We start from the raw sequence: 20,285 nt of genomic DNA on the forward strand, positions 1-20,285 counted from the left end.
TTACGGCGCAGTGTCAGTAACGAGTGCTATTTCTGTATTTTAGACACACAAAGCACACACCGTTTTTTTAGACGCATGTATATATTATATATGGATGAACATCGAAACGCAATAGCGCTGGCTACCGGAAGTAGCCTATTTCCGGGTTCCGGTGCGCAGTGACTGCTGGGAAATATAGTTCTTGCACGCTACACCCACACGCTAATGTTAGGTTTAAACACCAGATATTTGTTTCACCAACCTGAAAAGAAGGGAATCACAGAGAATTTTAGTTAACTTTATTTAAAAATGAGAGGTTCAGAGACTGTCCCTGTCACAGTCCTCCAAAAACACTCTGAAGAAAATCCCCTCCTGCCAATTCTCTTATTGTGTTTTGGGAGTGTCCAAGTTACAGGAAGTTTCAAGCTGATCAAAGGAGAGAGAGATCTCTCCCAGTTACAAAAGGTTCTTTGATCATGACCATATGCCCCTTCAAGATAACATCTTTATAGTCTTCTTCCCGATATCTTGCAACCCTCACAAAACAGACAAACAGACAGGCGTCGGCCCCCCTGGGTAGTTCCTCTTTGTTGAATAAGGTGAAAACTCCCCAGGGCCCAAGACACTCTCATTCTATTAACTAACATTTCGACAGTCATACCAGAATCAGGATAACTTATATAAAATAATTCCAACATAACCCTCCTGTTTATCCGGATTCTGTTATAAAATATCATCACCCATGACCTCTTCTTATCCGATTTTCGCATCACAGGATCACAAAAATAACAGAAAACGTTACACTCAGAAATTAATGCCAGAGTCTTTAGCATCTTGGAACATGTCAGGCAGTCCCATGAACTGCATTTCCTCATCATCCCCAGATCCGTCGTCGTCGTCATCGTCCCGTGGTTCGCCTCCAGATGTCAATAAGGCATACATTTCTGATTTGACTGGTTCTATGGCATTTGTTATTAATCTTTGACATAACGCACGAATACAGGGAATGCAACAACATCCACAAGTTGTGAGAATGGCAGCAAAAACAACGATTGACATTAGAACTGATACAACCAACTGTTTGTATCTGCCAAACATGCTACCAAATTCGTCCCACATTGAGGTGTCGATTCCAGAATGTTCCTTCATCTTGCTGTTGAGGGATCGAAAGCCCTCCAGGGCCTTGGTTAAGCTCCCGTCAGCTGCTGTGTTGTTCGGGATGAACGTGCAGCATTGTTCGCCAAAGATGGAGCACATGCCACCTTTCTATGCCAGGAGCATGTCAACAGCAATCCTGTTCTGGAAGGCCATCAAGGAGGTAGCCGACAACTGTTCATGGATGGCTGCAAACCCTTCCTCCGTCCTGTTCTGGAGTCGTGCAATTTGGTCAGCGAGCTTATACTCATCTGGTACGCCGCAGGGAACCCCGATGTTGTTGATGTAGATTGGGTCCCCTCCAAGAGCGGACCGCTTGGCTCTGCCTTTCCAGTGTTGAGGCAGGACGTTTCCTGCACTTGTTTTCCAACTCGAGTCTCTGTGGGCGGGGCGTTCAGATACGCCCAGGCTGTCACTGACAGTCCAGTCACTGTGATGTGGATGGCAACAGCTTTCACTGTGGCTTCTGTATAGAGGTGCAAAGTCTATGGGAGGTCAGGGTTAAGTGAGGGGTGCTCGTGGCTGGTGAGTAGACGTCAGATGAGTTTCTTCACGGACAAGGGTTTTGACACCGTCCGACTTAGTCCACTCAGAGTCACCTGTCTCGAACACCTTGACCTGATGAATCGACTTTGACTTTTCAGCGATCTTTGCTGCTGTGGAGGTTGGTGAGTTGGGCCACGAATGGGTCTTCCCATCGTGGAGAGAACCAGGACTTCATTTTTATGACTCGGATCAGGATCCAGTCACCTGGCTACACCACCTCCTGCAAGATAGACAAAAGATCACGGCAGCTTACATGTTCTTTGGATAAGTTTCTCTTCTTCCTTAGTCTCTCGTCATGGGTCATCTTCCCATAAAGGAAGTTGGAATGGTCTTCCAATAACTATCTCAAAAGGTGTTAATCTCAAGCTAGTTCTACCAGTTGTTTTGCCATGTTTTGCACTATGCTGTTTGAAAAATGAGCTCCATTGTCACTCCAAATGATTCTGGAGATCCCATGTTCTTTACAGATCAATAAAATAACAAATTAAACAGTTCCTACAAAAATTTTAAAATAGGTATTTATACCTCTTCACCATACCTCCCCCCTGTTGAGACATTTATGGCTCAATTATGGAATACATTTTTGGTAGGCACGGTAGGCCTTTAGCTTTGTACAGTTCGTCTGCTGACTGTTCTTGAGATCGGCTCAGTTTTGTTGTTGTGTATGCTGCTGTGTTCTGTCGTTGTCTTTAACACGTGCTTAACATCCGTCATTATGTTTGTGAAAATTTAAATACCTTATCAGTCAAAATAAAACATGCTAGCTGATATTCTATTTTGAACACTGTTTCCTTGTTAAGATCAAAACCCATATTTGTTTTTTTCCTCTTTCCTACAATTACACAAATTAACTAATCATACTAAGAATAGGAAAAATACAAAAAGCAAACCAGGCTGCTTTCTCCCCAGGAAAACAGCTTTCCCGTTCTCTGTAACAGTTTAGATTCACATCAATTATTATTCAGAAACAAAATGCACACATTTATAATTCTAAATAGAATTGAACCCAGTAAAATGTAACCACCCCTTGTTTGTCAGGGTCAATATTTTTATCATAATTGTATCCTTTAGAGCAGGGGTCTCGAACTCAATTTACCTGGGGGCCGCTAGAGGCCGAGTCTGGGTGAGACTGGGCCGCATCAGGATTTCCACAAGAAAAGCACTGATAAAACATTCCAACGTTATCAAATATCTTTATTTTTTAACAAAAAATAATGAATTAAATAAATTAACTTAAAGATGAATAAAAAATAAATCAATCAGTAATACAAAACCAAATAATACTAATGAGCATACAATAGATATACACTGGCTGGCTAAGTAGAGAAAATGAATTATTTTTATTCCGTTTCAAATGTCTGTATTAACAGCTCTTTAAACTTTAACTTTCTGAACTTGAATGGAACATTGAACATGAAATATTCTGAACACGGCTTCTCTTGCCTACTCCTTGCTGCTAGAGACCTGGCAGCGCTTCTTCTCACATAGTCACATTTGCCTTGAGGGAGGAAGCAGTGGAGACCCTCAGTATTGCTTGAAGATGCTCATCAGTAAGTCTGGACCTGTACTTGGACTTATTGAAGTTCAGGGTGGAGAAGAGCTTCTCACACAAGTATGTGCTCCCAAAAAGGCACATGGTCTGCTTGAACATTCGGGAAAGTTCAGGGAAGCTGGGGGTCAACTCTCTCAAAAATTGCCCAAGCTTGTCTGCTTCTCCACTCACCTCCCTGAACTTGGCTTTGAGTGCAGAGTTGCACTGCAGGTCAATGAGCTCCATTTGAAGCTCAGGAGGGGCATCTTGCACATCAAAGGAGAAGGGGTCCGCAAAAATTTGAAATGTGGCTTTGTGTGTCTTGAAGTCTGCAAATCTGTGATCAAATTCCTCCTGTAGCTTCGAAATGGCCTCAACATACTTCTCACCACTGAATGGTGTGCCTGCATCCACGAGAGCCTTGCATGCTGGGAAATGGCAAAGGTTTGTCTGAGAGAGCTGGGCTTTCCATAAAACAAGTTTAGTCCAGAATGCTCTCACGTTGTCATAGGCAGCACTGACAAGTTGCCCCTGGCCTTGTAGCTTCTTGTTCAGTACATTAAGCTCATGTGTGATATCAACAAGAAAAGCCAAGTCCATGAGCCATTTGGGATCACTTAGCACAGGATCAATCAACTCACAAACGGCGTAGCTAGCTTTGACTGCTGCATTACTGTCTTTGGTAGCCTTCTTGAAGAAATCCTGTTGCCTCAGAAGACGTGTTTTAAGACTGGCAACCTGGTTGGCTCTCTCATCTCCCTGGTATTTTTCGTACTCCTCAGCATGTCTCGTAGTACAATTACGTTTCAAATTGTATTCCTTGTGCACCGCAACTTTTTCAGTGTAAATGGGACACGTCGGGGTGCCCCTGTGTTCAACAAAGAAATATTGCACTCCCCACTTTTCTTGAAACTGTCTGTGCTCATCACCGACCTTTCTCTTCACGGCAGGCTTTGAAAGAGACATCTCTGGGGCTCTGTAATATGTTTTTCCACTTGGAATGAGTCTCGGGTTGATCTTTCACATTCAGTCGCGCGGGTTTGTGGCGCATGTGCACTTTCGCTCTCCGTTTCAATCGCGGAGATGGCTACAGACACTGACACAGGCTGGATCACGGATCATAGCGCCTCATTCAGTTCTATGCTGAGAGCAGCGGAGGAGTGTGCGCGCCGAGCGGAGTGATCGGCCTCACGGCTTCTCCTCCGCCCAGCTGATTGGAGGAATGAATGAGTGAGTGAGCGAGGCACTGGACAGCCCGGCCGATGTCCCGCCCTCCAGAGCCGTATACCTCACCGTGATTGGTTCATTCAGCTCCGAACCAAAGTTCCCTCTAATTTTTTGTTGGTCTGAGCAGAAAGACAACCTCCCTGAGCGCACTGAGTACCAGTGTGAGCGACATCATCAGTACTCGGATGATTCTCCTAAAGACGTTTCGCCGACGGACGTTTGACAGACGGGCAGGTCGCCGAATGGACCTTCCACCGAACGTTCATTCGGCCGAACGGAGGTTTCGCCGAAACGGGATTCGAACGCTCGCCCCGCCGGATCGTGTGTGTACAAGTTTTTCAACCTCGGCCCGCGGGCCATATACGGCCCGTTAGGATTTTTAATCCGGCCCGCCGCCGGTGTTGTCCAAATTATAGTAAAAATCAATGTTCGTCTACCATCAATGGCAGCCCGGGAATAAGCACTCTTGGGCGGGCATGGCAGTCCGGGAATAAGCACTCTTGGGCAGGCAGATGTAGCAGAACCGAGCCGTAAAATGACAGCAATCGGGTCAAATCCATCCTAAAACAGCATTTAATGATTAAATACAAATACTGGATGATATCGCGATGGAGGCAAAAAAACGTCTATAGACGTCCATTCGCCAAACGGCTCAAAATGCTCTCAAATTCGGTCAAATCCAGCTGAAAACAGCGTTTAATGATTAAATACAAATACTAGTATTTGTATTTAATCATTAAACTAACAAATACTAGTACGACCTGTCCGTCTGTCAAACGTCCGTCGGCGAAACGTCTTTAGGCGAATCATCCGGTCACGACATCATCATTGCTTGCTATGGGCACACCAGTATCACACCTGCCACAAGCAGGTGCATGTCAATGTTCCCTCTAATTTTTCATGTAAAACGTGCTGTAAAACACGAAAAACATGAGTGGACAGAGCTACTGCCACTGGCTGCCACTTAAACGGCGCCATCATGGGGAAAGGGGTAAAAAATAAAAAATAAAAAAAAAATAAAAAATAAAAAATAAATAAAAAAATCGATTTTTTTTTTTTAGTGCGCGCCATATGATTGTTACTGCGCAGAGAAGACGAGAGTAGTGCGCAATTGCGCATGCGCGCAGCTTAGAGGGAACATTGCTCCGAACACAAGTGTCATTCATATCAATTTTGCGGGCCCACGAACATTAATCTTTCATATTAAGGATTCCTTGTGCACCGCAGTTGGCCCGCGGGCCGCAAGTTTGAGACCCCTGCTCTAGAGCAATTAAAACCCATTACTTTTAAAATGCATACTAATCAAGTCCCAATTCATTTAACAATGTGTATTGCGTTGCATATTAACCTCAGTGTTTTTAATTCAAAATATCCCAAACTAGTAGTCTTATTATCAAATGTAACATTCCATTGTCTTCGGAGTTTGCCAATCATCTCCTATGAATCTTTCTTAATCAATATTTTTCAATAGTCAGGCATAAAATTAAATTCTAGTTACATTTCTATCCATTGTAGTTTCTCTTTTCTCTCTAATTGTTTACTTCAAAAATATGTAAGAAGATCTAGTCACAATTGTTTACTTTAACTAACTGTAAGAAGGTGTAGTCTCAATTGAAACGCTTTTTTTTTATATGGAGACAATAAAACCAATATAAAAAGTTCCTCATGGCTTACAGCATTGCTCCCCGAGCAATAATCTTTCCAATCAATATTGGAGTGCTTGCCATTTTGTCTGATTACGTCAAAAAGTTTATCTTACCTGTCTCCTCATACGCTTCAACTGAGAGAACCTTCTTACAGAGCACAAAATGGATCCGCTATTTTCATGTCTGCTGGTTTGGTCAGGAACATTTGCACTCTCATCCCGGGTTGCTCATCATGTTTCCTGTTGAGAAATGCAATCTCCCTCTGCCAACCCAAAATGAATGAGTTTCTTTAAAGTTTTTTCTTTTATGCAGACATATGTTTAGCCTCATCCTCCAGTTCCAATCGTGTAGTTAATAATGGTGTTTGGTATATTCCACTAAATTAGATTTCCATATTTTTTTTTTTTCTTTTTCGGAACGAAATATGGAAACTTTTGTCAATTCAGTCAATTATTCTGTTAACACAATTTGGATGCCATTATCACAATAGATCAATAGTACTTTGGAATTTGGTATCAAGCACTGTCTTTTCAGTGCTCCTAAATTTTGCATAGCAGATTTGTTTCTCCACTTCAAATTTCACATTTGGAGTACTGCTGCTTTTACCATTAAAATTTCATTTGACTAAACAATTTTCCATAATTTTCATCAAAAATTGATTTCAAATTTCTAAATCATTTTCCACCTTGATATCTGATTGATTATATCTTGATGGTCGGCCAATTAGAAACACAAAAAGACAACACAAACAACCATTCATTTACACTCATTTTCAAAAATCAGTGGTCTGCAATTTTTCATCACTGGTGAAGAGCCATCCCCAGTCTGGGGCTTCTTGGCAGCTAACCACCTTTTTGCTGTGCTATCAGCCTAATCATTCTCAAAAGAAATAGGTTAATGTTGTTTGGTTGACATCAACTATTTGATGCTAATGCAATTAATATTCTAATAGTCATTAATATGACCAACGCTAAAGCATATTCCACCTGTTTCGGGCAAAACAAGGAATGTCTTTCTGTGCACCGAAAAACATTTCATGCCTCTTCCGTCCTAGGGAAATCATGCCTATCCTAAATTAATTATTTTATCTAAATTTACCTAATAATTTGGATAAATGCCATTTCTGCATTGTTTTCATGTTTGATATCATTAATAATTTGGATGATTCTTAATACTTAAGTCTAAATCGCAAATCACTCTCATATTTCTAAAACCAATAGTTAAAGCTCTGGCTGAATTCCTATCCGCTCTAAGAAGGCAGTTTTATTTAAAATAAGAGCCATTTTCTGTGCTCACTATTACCTCAATTACAATTTAGGGAAAATAACCTTTCACTAGGCATTTCCTAATATAAATTTGAGTGTTTAATAAAAGACCCATAATTTTTTACTAATATATCATAACACTATCAACTATCTCTGTCTCTCTTGTGGTAGTCTTTCCTGCCCTTTGTTTTTGGTGTGAAGGGAGCAGTAAGCTGTATGGGCGCCCCCCCCCCCCTCTCCTTTTGTTTGCAAAGAGTGTTTAGCTTGAGGGGTGTCCGCATCTGTGAAGGGGGGGCTTCACCACCTTTTTATCTATCTATTCCCCTTACTTTTGTTAACCATTTGTTTTGCTACCTCCTGTTCTAGTCGTGCGCTATCATGTCGTCGCTGTGCGCGGGGAGGGTTGCCCCCGCATTCCCTGGCTATGTGGCCCCCTTTCCCCCCCCTCGTCGTCGTGCTCCCTGCTTACGTGTGGAGCCTCGCACGAGGAGAGCTGAAGAGGGACCACTGTTTTTTAACAGGCCTAATATAGTTATCTCTTCTTCTCTTTTTTGTTTAGCTACTTTCTCACCCTCTTCTATTTGCCCTGCTATTCGCAACCACGCTTTGGTTTGATCATAACCTTGTTTTTGCATTTTACTTCGTTTTTTGTTACACGATTTTTCGATTTTTTGTTGTAGTTCACGGATATCTTTTATTATTAGTCTACCGGTGAACCCATATTTTTTTACCCAATAACGCAAGGATTCCACCGCGTCGGGATCCTCTCTATGGACTATCTTCCAGTCTTTAGACGCGAGTTCCGAGAGGAATTCCTCTTTTTTACTTGTTTTACTCTGTACTTTACCCATTTTTGAATAAAATTTAGTCCCAGTGGGTCTTTGCACCTATAGTGCACTAACACTGGGTTTAGACAACAGGATGTCGATAAATTCCTTTAGTGGTAAACTCACTTCAACCTTTTCAGGCGGAGTCTCATGTCTACATACATCCACTAAAGGTCGACATTTGTCTCCTGTTGTTTGATATGAGATACAAATCACCAAATGGTAAAATGTATTTCCATACACACTTTTAACACGTTCACTCCTTTTAATTCACTTTTTTATTTCTCTTTAACCAGGACTCTATCCTTTTTTTCACTTTTCATTCAATACACCCAGAACTCCACTATCCGTCACAGATTTTTCCTATTCAATACATCCTGGACTTCGCTTTCCTTTACAGAATTTAATAAGTCTTTTAAAACTAAGGGTGTCTGTCCGCCTGCGAAAGTTTGTTGTTTGAATTTGACCTCTGTATGCATGTGGAAGTTTGTTGTTTGAATTTTTTACCTGATAGGGCCTAGGATTCTCAGGGTTTTCATTTCTCTTTAATCAGGACTCCGCTATCCTTTACAGAGTTTAATTAGTCTTTTTCAACTAAGGGGGTCTGTCACGCCAACGGATTTAGTTTTACAGAGTTTAACTAGTCTTTTTCAACTAAGGGGGTCTGTCACGCCATGGATTTCACGGATTTAGTTTTACAGAGTTTAATTAGTCTTTTTCAACTAAGGGGGTCTGTCACGCCATGAATTTCATCATTCATTCCTTTTTTCTCATTCATTCCTTTTTTAAATAAAATTTACTCACGATTCTCTGCGTCCTCGGTATCCCTTCAACCTTTGGACCCCAGCCCGTAAGGAAGAAACAGTCCTGGAAAAGGATCTTTATGCTGTGGCCACAGACTTTTCTGGATCTTGCTCACCCGCTGGGATCGTCCGGTATCTTGGAATCCGGCTCGAAGGACCAATTAAATGTTAGGTTTAAACACCAGACATTTGTTTCACCAACCTGAAAAGAAGGAAATCACAGAGAATTTTAGTTAACTTTATTTAAAAATGAGAGGTTCAGAGACTGTCCCTGTCACAGTCCTCCAAAAACACTCTGAAGAAAATCCCCTCCTGCCAATTCTCTTATTGTGTTTTGGGAGTGTCCAAGTTACAGGAAGTTTCAAGCTGATCAAAGGAGAGAGAGATCTCTCCCAGTTACAAAAGGTTCTTTGATCATGACCATATGCCCCTTCAAGATAACATCTTTATAGTCTTCTTCCCGATATCTTGCAACCCTCACAAAACAGACAAACAGACAGGCGTCGGCCCCCCTGGGTAGTTCCTCTTTGTTGAATAAGGTGAAAACTCCCCAGGGCCCAAGACACTCTCATTCTATTAACTAACATTTCGACAGTCATACCAGAATCAGGATAACTTATATAAAATAATTCCAACAGCTAAAAACACGTTTTTAAAAAGGCAACAGAAGCAAAACTGAGTTCGGTTGTACTTTATTTAGACATTTTACAACTTACTCACGTCATCATCACCCACAAATCCATCAAAGTCCTCATTTTCTGTGTCCGAATTAAACAATTGCCCAAATGAGTCTTCCAAAATGCCGGGACCCGCGGTTGTAGTTCTCAAGCCTCCGGGAATGACGGCAAGCTCCGAGTTATTATATATATTATATATACATAGTTCACAGTCTAGCTTTGAATGCTCTGTTGACGCCAACATTTAGCGGCAGGATTTCTTTTGTAAATACAGCCGAAATGACGGCCAACACCAATTTAGTGTGGTCGCCGTCATACTAACTGTATTGAAGAACTGGGTGTATTAAGAACTCTATATCCCAGCAGTCACTGCGCAGTACTTTATCTACGGGAAAATAGTAGAGTTGGGCTGCTTGCCATAGTTAGTTGTGTGTGTATATATATATATATATATATATATATATATATATATATATATATATATATATACATACATATATACATACATATATACACACATATATACATATACATAGTTCACAGTCTAGCTTTGAATGCTCTGTTGACGCCAACATTTAGCGGCAGGATTTTTTTTGTACATACAGCCGAAATGACGGCCAGCACCAAATTAGTGTGGTCGCCGTCATACTAACTGTATTGAAGAACTGGGTGTATTAAGAACTCTATATCCCAGGAGTCACTGCGCAGTACTTTATCTATGGGAAAATAGTAGAGTCGGGGGCTGGTTTCCGTAGTTGTCCTATCGACTGATTTATTTTATTTTATCGTGATAACAATTTTAGTATTGGTCCATATATAAAGCGCACTGGATTATACGGCGCCCTGTCTATTTTGGAGAAATTTTTTGACTTTAATGCGCGCCTTATAGTCGTGAAAATACGGTATGTTATCTCACAGATGTCTTCATAGTCCATTGACACCAACAGATAGTCTACAACAGGGGTCACCAAACTACGGCCCGCGGGCCGGATACGGCCCGCCGGCACATTTGGACCGGCCCTCTGAACAATACCAGAGACGCTATCGGATTTTTTTTTTTGTTAATTTTTTATTTTTTATTTTATTTATTTTTTGGGGGGGGGATGCGGCCCGCCGGCAGATTTGGACCGGCCCTCTGAACAATACCAGAGACGCTATCGGATTTTTTTTCCTATTTGGCCTTGAAGACTGGGATGTTTTAATCTTGTGTTTGGTTCATTGCACCCCTGCTGAGCCCACAAATCATCCCAGTGAAGCGGGGCTTCGCATTGCTTCTTTGGTGACACGCGCGGGGAGAGTGTTTCCCTTTGATGCATGCGGGCACGTCCACCGTTGCATGCACGAGCAGTGTTACCGAGACATCTGGACGATCGCAGGTGAGGGCGGAGCCCTGGGACCATCGCGGACTATTCAAGCATATTAAAACTGCAACCTGTTTGAGAACGGAATAATGGCGAAAAAGTTAGGTGAGAGAAAAATTGATTCAGAATGCAGGGTATTTAACCTGGAGTGGACAAACGATTATTTTTTTGTTCAATGCAAAGAAAAGGCTGTTTGTCTCATTTGTCAAGAGACGGTGGCGGTATTCAAAGAATACAATCTTTGCCGACACTATGAATCCCGTCACAAAGACAAGTACGATAGATTGCAAGGCCAAATACGAGCAGACAAACTCTCAAAGCGAAAAAGTGGACTACTATCTCAGCAGAACCAGGCATCCGTTCGGGCCAGCTTTTGGGTTGCTAAATTGATAGCAAGCAGCGGTAAGCCTTTCACTGACGGAGAGTTTGTTAAGAAATGTATGGATACTGTCACGGAGGAGGTGTGTCCCGAGAAGAAAGATGCATTTAATGCCGTAAGTCTGTCGGTGAGTACAATGACCAGACGCGTTGAAGAAATCGGGAGTAATGTATATGCCCAGCTGCAGCAGAAGACGAAATAATTTGACTTTTTTTCATTAGCACTGGATGAAAGCACGGACGTGCAAGACACAGCGCAACTGCTCATTTTTATTCGTGGAGTTAGCGCAAACTTTGAGATTTGCGAGGATCTGGCAGCCCTCCAAAGTCTCAAAGGGACTACAACGGGAGAGGATATTTTTGACAAAGTGTGCCAAACCATGGAGAAGTTGGACCTGGACTGGTCAAAGCTAGCTAGCATCACGACTGACGGGGCTCCTAGCATGGTGGCCGAAACTCGCGGTCTAATAATGGGACGCATGAACCGGGAGTTGGAAAAAAGGGGTCTCACCGCCCCGCTACGAGTCCACTGCCAAATTCACCACCAAGCACTGTGCTGCATAATGTTGACGTGGGATTCTGTAATGACGGTTGTGGTGTCGTGCATAAACTTCAGAGCAAAGGTAGAAGATTGTGCATGGCACAACAGAAAGTTAATGTTCCATGGCTTTTTTTTCTATGAAGAACCCAGAGAGAGTTATTTAGTTATTATTTATTTCATAAATAGTGTTATTTATTTCCTGTTTTTTCTGTGAAGAACTCAGAGAGGGTTATTTAGTTATTATTTATTTCATTAATAGTGTTATTATATGTTTCCTGACTTTTTTTCTGTAAAGAACCTGGAAAGGGTTACTTGGTTATGTGTGGCTTTCTGGAAAACAATAAAAAAAAAAATTAAGCTCCCCTACGATCGTCACACTTTTTCTGTTACAAACTGACACCGGCCCCCCATCAGAGAAGGGAAAAGTTATGTGGCCCTCACAAGAAAAAGTTTGGGGACCCCTGGTCTACAACATGAAAGTAACACCTTCATGTGTATAGAAGCAATTAGTCTACATGAAAGTAACACCTTGATGTGTATAGAAGCAATTAGTCTACATGAAAGTAACACCTATAAGTGTTAGCACAGTGCGAGTAGAAACAGCTATAGGTAAAATATATCAATTTTGGGAATTACAATTTGGCAATAATTTCAATAAATCTTAACAAATACTCACAATATTTAGCAGTTATTATTTATTTTATAAGTGGTAAACTTCCCACCAAATTTGACAAAGATCAGATGGACAGTTAAAAAAAATCCTGTTCACCCAATTAGCATGCAATTGATAGATTTTAACATTAGGTGAATAGGGATTTAATGACTATTATTTAACATTGAGTGAATAGGGGATTTTCTAAACCATTCAACCAATCTTATTGAAATTTGATGTGTTATTGCCACTTATAAAATAAACAATAACTGCCAATTATTGTGATTATTGCTTTAGAAATGGGACAAATATTGCCAAATTTCAATTCACATAATGGATTGACTTTGCCTATAGTCTACATTAAAGTAGTATCCCTGTGTTTTGATGACTCAAAGACAAATCAGAGCAATATTAATATAATGCTGAGATAGTGTACTGTTATTTGATAAACGTTGTGAAAATATGAAAGGAGGGTAAGGGTTTACTATATAAATAAATAAGATATACTGTCACACCGGCTAAATAGCCATATGGGGCCATATAGGCTGATTGGCCAGTTACCGGCTACGGAGCCACTGCCTTGATATTAGTATACCGGCTATTAGCCTATTATGGGGCCATATAGGCTGATTGGCCGGTTACCGGCTACGGAGCCACTGCCTTAAATTTAAGAGGGAGTGATTGTGGTGTATTCCAACCTATTACGCGCATGCGTACTTTGGTGTCTGTATTGTTGCACACTTGGTTCTAAGTAAAATAAGTAAACGGATGACAGTGTCCCGGCTCTCTTCTTCAATACAGCACAGGGACGTTCAAAAAACAAATTGCAGAGGCTAAATACTAAACCAAAAAAAATAAAGCACGATAAATAGCCCCTCTGCATTGAGCAATTTACCCATACACGATGATTAATTTAATATTGAGCTTGATGCGTTCACTGTTTAAGTTCTAAATTTGGAATTTTTGCAGTTAACGGCTGTGCGTTTAGCACAACGCGATATGCCAAATGTTGTTTTCGACTTGACAAAACAAAATTATAGATATCAGTCAGTTAAATGCGAAGCAAAATTGCCGTTAGCTGAAATGGCAGTTTTTTTTAAAGATGTGCTGCCTGCAAACACCAATATTATCTGTCAAAAAATGTCGCAAATGAAATAAAAACGTCTCGATGACTTTGCACGAAGCATAACGACAACGACCGACCAAACAAGTTTAGTAAAAGCTTTTAGCCTCCTTTACAATCTTAACAGACTTCATTTGATAAGTTTCAGTCACGTTTTTTTTTCATCACATGCATTCCAAAATTAAATAAACGACAACAGACGGGCAGGACTCTTTCATTCGGTCGGTGGCTAAACTAATTCAAAGTTGAATCCAACTTACCTCTAAGCATTTTCAGTGTTTCCAAAAAGTTGAGATGGCAGAAAAGTTTGTCCAAGTGAGTCTTGTGTCTCCAGATGGGTCGAAGAAGTCCAACTGCAGCATTTTTTTAAATTAGTCTCATTTATTAATTCATTTTCAGTAAGATTTAAGTGCCAGTGGCCTGTAAAATGATGCAGACAGAGCTAGTGGAAGTGGGCTTGCAACACAAACATTACATTGAAATATCTAATAACAATAATCTGGTTAACATATGATGACCACAACACCCTCAACAAAACTGGTGGGAAAGTAACTATAAAAGCAAAATGGTTTCAGCATGGAACTAAATTGGACGCTTATTGATGTCAATGGCAGGCAATAAATTAAATACCATCAACTATTTAAATCAAGTTTACCATGTTATTGGAGCTGTAACATAAGTAAATTTCTGTTTTTAATCATTAAAATGCCCTTTCTCTTTCAACTCATTACATCACAGACAGAGCTTCAATGTATATTTGTGAGGATGGGTTTACATACAATTTACCTCCCAAGTACTTCAGCACTTTTGTCAATTGAATCAGTTCAGAAAGACAGCTTTTCTCATAAATCCAGCAATGGAGGTTCTATCTTTCATGAGGTAGGCAAAAACTTGGAAATGTAATTTTTGCAAGATTATTATTATTTTTATCTGATCATTGTAAATTCTAAACTTGAAAATAGTAACCATTAATCATGGTTTGCTTGTATCTCATGATCTGCTCTTTATAAATTGTACTTTTTAATATTGTATTATCCTCACTCCCAAAGACGCTGTGTTTACTTTGTATAACTGTTTTGTTTTCTAGAGCTCACTTTAATGCCAGTGTTGACTGTGCAATTGACCAACTCCTCCAGATGCAACCCACTTCTTTGTCAGAGCGGGAGCAGCACATGTACAATGTCGAGGCAAGTCATTTTGAATGGAATCAATATGGAAGCTCATACTCAGTTTAAGTGGAGCATATCAAGATAGTTTTGCTGTGTCCTTTTGCAGAAAACCTGCATGAGGCAATTTATGCTTTTGGAGAAGGAGAACAAGGTTCCGTCCGATATCTCATCTGAAACCATGAAGCAGTGGTTGCTGAGCAGAAGAAGCTTCCAACATGAGTGAGTACCAAAGGCTCATGTGAAAATGCACGCATGTGCGTGGAATAATCTATTATGTATGCCCATCTTAAAGGTTCTGCAGCTTTGAAAACAAAGTGCATCGCGGGATGTTCGCTCTTCTGCAGGAGGTGAGTTCAGAAAAATAGTCAGGATACTAAATCTGGAATTATTTGAATAGTGTGTGTGTTGTAATGCAATATTTCAATGTTTTTTGGGGGGAAGGAGAACTAAAGTCACGTGTGAGCATAAGAGAAGGAAGGAGCGCTTCTGCAAATCCTTCCTCCCATCAGCTGTCAGGCTCTTTAACAAAAAAAAATGGCTGAGTGTTAAGACCTACCGTATGCATGCATGTACATCTAGGTGTATGTATTTGATTTGGGGGGAGCTCAACTTCCTTTTTAAGGCCAACAAACTCTTGCCCATCAGGAGCAAGATATTCTCTGAAACTACAAAGATAATACACGTCGGTACATGCAGTCAAAAAAGGGGACACTTTTTTTTTCTTACTTTTACAAGTTTATTATTACAGCATGGTTGATTATTTCGCAAAGATATATGCCAGAAAAGTCACCTTTCAGGTTCAATCCAATCATCCACTACACAATTTAAAGCCAAAATAGTGGTAAATTCAGATTTAAATGATTTATCATTTTTTATTTTATGTTCATGTTCTTGAAACGTTGCAAAATTCTAAAACTTGTTATCTTGGGTTAAAATGGGTTAAGTTCATCCAACTTTTTCTTTTGTTTTTTTATTTTTCAATGGACATGTGTGAGGTAAATTTACAGTTTCTTTTTGTGAGGCTGAAAATAATCTGCTTTCAAATGGTGATGTCTTCAGATGATTTTTTTATTTATCTCATATTACAGCAACTTTTGGTTTGAAGGTAAATTTAGAGAAATAAAGACGCCTGCAGGTTTTATTCTTTACTTTTCATAGTGTAAGAAACTAGTTGTTTCATCTTTATTACAGAACTTTTAAAATCATCAAACTGCTGTCAAAGAATGAGTTGCTAAAGAAAACTATAGCTCTATAATTAATACTTTATATATTTGAAGGAATAATCTTTTAAGAAACGTTTAATTGGGAGAGAGATTAAACACAAACCTTTTGCAAACAGTCGTCACTTGATGACGTCATGTGCTGCGTGTGGGTCTCTTTTTTGGGGTCCCCTGCTCGAATTGTGTATTTTGCGTACATTTTGCAACATAGTAAGAACTGATGAAAAAATGGGATTTGTCACAAATTCTCAACAAAAACATGAAAAGTTAACTCACCTGACATTTTCGGGCTTGATATTTGCTTGCTAGAGGAAGCGTTAATTTCAAGAGTCTTGTTTCCTCTCTTTGCTAGCAGCTAAACTCGGCTAGGCTAAAATAAGAATGTCAACGTTCATCCAAACGATTCTAGATTAAAATATTTTTTGTGGTCTCGGATAGATTTCGCACACTTGTTATTGGATTAGTCATACGGCTAAGAAGTGATTAAAAAAAGAAGCAAATCGCTTTCCAAAAGTATAGCAAGCGCCGTTCGACAGCAGGTGGACGAGACGGTGAGTGGCGATGACGTCATATACAAGCGGCGAAGATTTTGCCTTCAGACGGGAAAAAAATAAAAACGAGAAAGGAAAAAAAGAATAGAAATACAAAACATATTGTGGAAATTTTTGTGAATTATAAACCTTTTCTCCAATGGAAAAATTATAACTAACTGATATTTTTTAGTCATTTCGTTTTAAAAACTCATACAATCAATACAACCAAGATAATAACGAAATCATTTAATTTATAAATGCCATTTGGGTATGAACTCAGTTAAAATATATAGAGACACATGTCAAAGTTTTTGCCAGGTTTAACGGTATTAAAATTTAAATATACAAAAAGCTAATTGATGATACGAGTATCGGGATTAATGAAATGCCAATTAGTTATACATACTATTATCCTATTAATATTAAAACATGTTTTCATATTTATAAGAAAAATACGTGAAGCCAAACAATATATATTAACAGGGGGTTGATACCCGTGGACTGCAACATACATCATAGATCAATTTACAAATTGAAAGTATGAATAAACCTTATGAATGATGATAACACACCTTTTTATTTCCGTTAAAAAAGAAGACAACATATCGACAAAAAGCAGCGATTCTGACACAATGTGTCTCCCTCCCATTATTGATTTCCCCCCAAAATAGGATATACATACGTGAAACATCTTATTTTGGTTTATAAAGGTTGGCATTACGGGAAACTGTCTTTCCCATCATGCACCCCTGACAGGAAATGCGAGGGCAAAAAAAAGATGGCCGATGAGGGAGCGCTTAGTCTGCGATAATTTGTCTTTTTGCCCGTCTAATTTGTCTTTTAATTTCAGTCACTTAACTAAACGGAAGTATTGTTGACGTTTCTAGCATTATTCACTTTACGGATTCGACATCAGTCATCCATCTTAAAACGGTGCGACTTTATTTAGCTTACCTTAGCTTCGCTAGCTAGGTGCTATCAAGAAACCAAGCGTCTCCATCAACACGCCGTCAAAAAAAGCCGAATTCAAGTGTGCGAAATGGCCCCCATAAAAACAACAACAACGACAAAGTTCCAGGAGGAACTTTTTGAAGTAAAAGAGGACCTTAAACGTCACCACCACCCCGTTGAATGCAAATTAATGCAAGCAAAAGTTATACTTCACAGACTCGAAGGTGGGTTCACTTTTGATGAGCATTTGTTTACAGTACACGGCGTGATTTATATTTTCCGTGTCCAAATGTTGTTCTATTGATGTTGCAACTTGCAATGTATGTGAGACTATTTAGGTATGTGTACATTTTATTGTCTCCCAATTCCATTTTTAAAAGCCTGCAGTTGGGAATACCATACCTGTCAACTTGTACGTTTTATACGTATTTTATACGTTTTTTTTAACAATTTCAAATCATGTTCGCCGTACACCGACTTTTGTACGGGGAAAAAAAAATCGCCAATATTTATGAAAACAGATCTCAACAAGACCGTTTTGGCTAAAATCCAGATAGTCTCGTAGGCTGGTAGCCAACGACGCTACTGTCATCGATCGTTACTATTGTCACGTTATACCAGCAAAAATTATCCTCAATCGTATGTATTTTTTTAGCGGTGCGTACGGCAATATCGATAAAGGATGACATGCGCATGCGTAGATATACATAGAGTAAATATCGTGGAAGCAAGCATGGAGGAGCCACCTAGTAAGAAACTCAAGGATCGGGTTGACACCAGACAGAATGGGAGTTACTTCAAGGTGAATATGCTGGCTGGATTAAAGCATCGTTAAGAGGCACTCAATTCTCATTCTGTGTCCCTTGCAATAAAGACGTGAAAGTTGCTGCGAGTGGACATCTTAAAGCATGACAATACAGTGTATTGTCATGCTTTAAGATATGCGCACCCGCATCCGTCACGCCCGCCTTTTCACTGTATAGCGTGTACCCAGACAATCAACCTGTCAGCGTCATACAACATCTACAGAATCTTGAATTTAGTGCATACAAAAGGCTAATGACACCCCGTCCACTTTGGGGGAAATTGTATACTTCACAGTGCGCCCTATGCGAATAAATATGGGCCGCGTTGTGTGTGTACGGTTTATTATCACTTAATACGGGGAATTGCAATCATTAATAAGGGGAGCAACTGGCTGAGGTTGACAGGTATGGAATACTACCCGTGGATTACAATATGTTGCATGTGTGAAGACGTTGACTGCGTCTATTGGTCCAAAAATTCATGAAACAAAATTAAACCCCACCCACTCATCCGAACCCCAATTTACAAATTTCTCAAATACACACTTCAATTTTAAGAAAAAAGAAACGTCTGTCTTCTTTCATATTGTATCATTTTAGCTCCACCCCCCAAAATGCACAAACCCTGAATCACTAAATGAAACACAATATTCCAAGATGGCGCCGTTCACGCGGGAGCTAGTGGGAGTAGCTCTGTACACTCTTGTTCTTTTGTGTTTTACAGCCCTTCTATCTTTTTTTAATTACATTTTAATATTTCTTAATACATCCCTTTTTACTTAACTTTGTACTTTATACTTTTTACTTTAATGTTTTTACAACTTTCCTTGTTCTGTTAGCCTGGCTTCTTTTGGCTACTTCTTTTTTTGGAACCATTCAGCCATGCCTACGCTGTCACACACATTGGACTAGCTGTTACAATACGCAGCAGAAGGAGCAACACCTCGGTGCCGCCGGAGTTTCGGAGCTGGACAAAAGTGCCGGGAGGAGAGGCAACGCTTCTGACCAACCATTCCATCGTGGGATAGGATGGAAGAGCTGTCGGCGCTTACCAGCAACGGAGTCGAGGCGTTCTGCCCCGCAGCTGTTTTCTTCAGCTCCAGACTACTGAGGAACTGTGCGGATAAGCTTGGAAGAGTGACTCTGCATATTCTCTTCCTCGGTCACAGTCTGCAGAAGTTCCCCATCTCGTGGAAGACTTCCTGTGTGTGGTTCCAGTTTTTGTCCAACTTTACGTCTTTTTGAGTCTATCCATTTTTGCTACCGAAACTCGTAGCTCGTTTTGTGTTTGCTGCTTTTCTGTCATAATGATTTGGTGATTCTTAATGATCCCATTGACTTTGATTTGCTTTGTACTTAGTACTTTGTGCTTTTTGTTTTTGCTTTGTTGTTCTGCGGCCTTTGACTGTACTGTCTAACTTATAACTATGCCTTTTTTTGCTACTGTCACAATGAAATTTCCCGAATATGGGATGAATAAAGTTATCCAATCCAATATATGGAAATGCTAAAACATTTAAATTAATCAACATAATCTGAATTCACCACAATTTTGTTTTAAATTGTGTACTGGATGACTGGATCGAATTTTTGCAAAATAATCAAATGCTGTGATAATAAACTTGTAAAAGTAAGAAAAAAATATTTCCCATTTTCGATTACATGTAGTGATACATATTATCTTTTTGTTTTTGCAGGTGTCAGGGAAAATCTTAGTCCTGATGGGCAAGAGTTTGTTGGCCTTAAAGAGGAAGTTGAGCTCCCCCAAAACAAAGAGGAGGAGCCAGAGTTCCCTCAACAGCAAATGAGAGAGGAGCGACTTCCAATCAAGAAGGAGGAAGATGATGTCACCTGGTCAACCTGTGAGGCGTTGACGAGGCAAGATGATCGTGGAG

At 40.0% G+C, this 20,285-nt stretch overlaps 1 long non-coding RNA gene across 6 annotated transcripts; it reads right to left on the reverse strand.

The window, feature by feature from the left end:
- Positions 1 to 263: 263 nt before the first annotated feature.
- LOC144065651 (uncharacterized) lies at positions 264 to 16,682 on the reverse strand. Of its 6 annotated transcripts, none has more exons than XR_013297225.1 (5): positions 16,377 to 16,682; positions 16,207 to 16,271; positions 15,437 to 15,545; positions 13,972 to 14,064; positions 264 to 9,181 (listed from the first exon to the last, which is right to left on the reverse strand). It is a non-coding gene; the product is annotated as an uncharacterized LOC144065651 (long non-coding RNA). The 6 variants fall into 6 exon arrangements; XR_013297222.1 differs by having other exon boundaries at positions 13,972 to 14,131; XR_013297223.1 differs by having other exon boundaries at positions 13,972 to 14,131; positions 16,207 to 16,317.
- Positions 16,683 to 20,285: the final 3,603 nt, after the last annotated feature.

The sequence above is a fragment of the Stigmatopora argus genome, chromosome 20 (genome assembly GCF_051989625.1).
Source record: "Stigmatopora argus isolate UIUO_Sarg chromosome 20, RoL_Sarg_1.0, whole genome shotgun sequence".
In the NCBI taxonomy this organism is placed as follows: domain Eukaryota; kingdom Metazoa; phylum Chordata; class Actinopteri; order Syngnathiformes; family Syngnathidae; genus Stigmatopora; species Stigmatopora argus.